We start from the raw sequence: 3204 nt of genomic DNA, 5'->3' as shown, positions 1-3204 counted from the left end.
GTTATTGATCACATCATGGCTATTTCAGGCTGACTGTTCTAGGGGTTGGCTTCTTGAACATACTGCTGCAGATTTGGGGTCAAAAGTCAGTTTTAAAATACCATCTCACCATTGTCTGTTAGTTCATTTAGTCTCTCACAGGGAATTCTCAGCACATTTCCTCAGACATTAAGCCCTGGCATTGGTTCCTGCAGAACAATTTGACAGAAGTTTCCATGACCTATATGTGACATGGGCCTTCCCCAGCCCTAGACCACACAACTGAGTGTCCTGTAAGCAAACATGCCACCTCCCGTAGGACCTTTACCATCATCAGATGTGTGTATGGAGGAAAATCCACTGCCTGCACCCCCAGCAAACCCTGTCACTCCCACACCAATGGTCCTCCCATACCCTGCAGATACACTAAAGGACCTTTAGGTTTTCCATCTCTGAGGAGGAAATTTTCACACAAAATATCATTAATAATTGTGAAATACATTAGATTTTCATTGGGCCTTTACTGCCCATGCCTTGTGGAAAATCCATCCAAGGGCCCTGAGAGTCTACCTTCTCTCTCTCTCTCTCTCTCTCTCTCTCTCTCTCTCTCTCTCTCTCTCTCTCTCTCTCTCTCCTATTCATTCTATTCTATTCCTATTCCTATTCATTCTCCCTGTAAGATCTTTCTAGATTTTGTTCCTTTCCAAGCTCTCTCATATCACTCATCTCTCTCATCTCTCACTCTCAGCACCCTTATGCAAGTATGGGGCCTCTAGTCTTACTTGGCAAAGAGTCTCGGGGATTCATTTATTTTATTTATTTCTGTCAAATCTGGCTGTGCTCAGGTTTGACTCATGGTTCTGAGCTCAAAGATCATTCCTGGAGGGGATTGAGATATGGGGTGCTATGGATCTGATCCTGTTCGGTGGTGTGCAAGGCAAATTCCTTATCAAGGGTACTACCACTTCAAATATCTCCTGGGATGATTTAAGTGAACCAAAGTTTCCAAACTTGCAGGTCTTCCTTTCAAAAGACTCACAAAGGGCTCAGCTTTTCTTATAATGGAAAAAAGGTGGATTCACATTCTCCTCCAGGCTTCAGAAAGAAACTAAAAAATGTATATCGCTTTTAGGAAATAAAGATGTCACTTTAAATCTTGTTACAGGGTGATTGAACAGTCCTAGAGACATTTTAGAGGCTAAAGGTCCTAGTTAGAAGTCAGAGCAACCATATCCAAAAGCCAGGCATCCTAAAGAAAACCTTGTCAAAAATATCATTTGCAAAGACAGCCCTCAGATAGAAAATAGTCTCAGGTTTTCTACAGCTGCTGGGGAAGAGTTGATGTTTTTTTTTTTTACAGTGATGGAAATTCTTCTGGTGGAAGAGGCAGTGGATCTGAAGTTTTGAGATCAAGCATAAGAACTAGATTGGTAAATAACAGAAGAGAGTTTGCCTAACCTAACTCAAGCTTGTAGAAAAGCAAGTTGCAGGGTAGGTGGAAGTGTGACATGGCTTCTTTGGGTCCCCTTTTGGTTCTGCTTGCCCAGCATAAAATCCCATCCTGCCCCTCAGTGGCCAGGGGAATCTTGTAAGTGAACTAGACAATGACCATATATCTCTCCTTGCAGGAACATTTAATTTGCCCAGGGGACCTACTATTGTTGAATAAAGATCATTTTCTGATGGGTAATTTTTTTTTAAATCCTCATCTCTTCTTCCCAGCTGATATTCTTTGCTGCCTCCTTACACAATTTTACACCACACACATACCTCAATTTGAACACTATTTCTCTGTTCACCAGCCACATCTCAGCCTAAATGGTTGTACCTCAGAAAGGTTAGTTCAGATCCCTCACTGTCCCTACAAATCAAACATCTTTTTCTGGTGTTCTTCCATTTTTCCCTAAACATTCACAATATTTACTATAGTTTATCTATCATTCTATCTATCTATCTATCTATATGAATAGAATGTCTATAATGCCTTGTTCTACCTCTCCTCTACACTATAAATTTCATAAAGGCAACTGAATATCTAATTGTTTTCAACACTGTATTCTTATTCACAGCACTGAATAGATATAGTGATAGTTGACATTTACTAACTATTCATAATATATCTGATCCCATTCTGAATGATTTAAGACAACTAACAACGCTGAGCCAATGTTTATAGAGTAACAATTATGTGGTTGGCATGACCGGAGGGGCTAGGGACATAGCTGAGATAAAAACAAAGTCACTGATTCATGAAGTTATACTCTAGTGTGGAAAGCAGACGACAAACAAGATGAATTATAAGAAGGCGAAGTTTAGATAAGGCAGGAAGTACCAATTAAAGAGAAAGTTAAAGGAAGTGGAAAAGCAAGCTGATAAGATGCATGTAAAACGATTCATGAGGAAGCTAAGGTGAGATAAGATAGGGAATTTGTTTAAACTCTCATGCCATGACTTGTAAGTGCCAAATTCAAACCAGGTTCTGATACCACCCACATACCTCACTAACATGTCTCTGCAATAGAAAATCACTAAGAAAGGGAAGGGAAGCAACAAAGGTCACCAATTCTCTTCAGAGAACCAAGTCTGCCCATACGAAGGAACCATTGTGATTTGGACTTCTCTTTTCCAGACTAGGCTTCATGGTGTCTTTATGTCCATAAAAAACCATTGGTGGGAGGGGCTGACACCAGGATCAAACAGTAGAAACACCGTCTCCCAGGCCTTCTTCTGTGACCTGTCCTTTGAAAACAAAATGGAAAAAACTATTTCTAGAATAGTTGAAGTCAACTTTAACTTAGAGTTAAATTGAAAAAACTATTTCTAGAATAGTTGAAACTATTTCTAGAATATTCTAGAATTTCTAGAATAGTTGAAGTCAACTTTAACTTAGAGTTGGCCAAGGCTTTAGACATAGCTCATGCATCCACTTCATTGCAACTGAGCTGTATGTGAGATGAAAAACTATACCATGACTTGCCCTGGGCCATATGAGCAGTGAGAGAGTGAGCCTAGATTTCCTGTCTCCAATCCAACCCCCTTTGCTGACAATAGGTGCCAGAGAATGGAGTATGGGCACATACCCAACTGAGACTTCTGTTATTTCAACATGACCAACATGGCACTAGTTAGCGACACCAATACTGTTGAATTAATTAAATTAATAAAAGTCCTAGATGGTGGGCCCGGAGAGATAGCACAGTGACGTTTGCCTTGCAAGCAGTCGAT

This window comes from Suncus etruscus, chromosome 7, assembly GCF_024139225.1.
Source record: "Suncus etruscus isolate mSunEtr1 chromosome 7, mSunEtr1.pri.cur, whole genome shotgun sequence".
Classification (NCBI taxonomy): Eukaryota; Metazoa; Chordata; class Mammalia; order Eulipotyphla; family Soricidae; genus Suncus; species Suncus etruscus.
Note: the sequence above shows the minus strand (reverse complement) of the source record.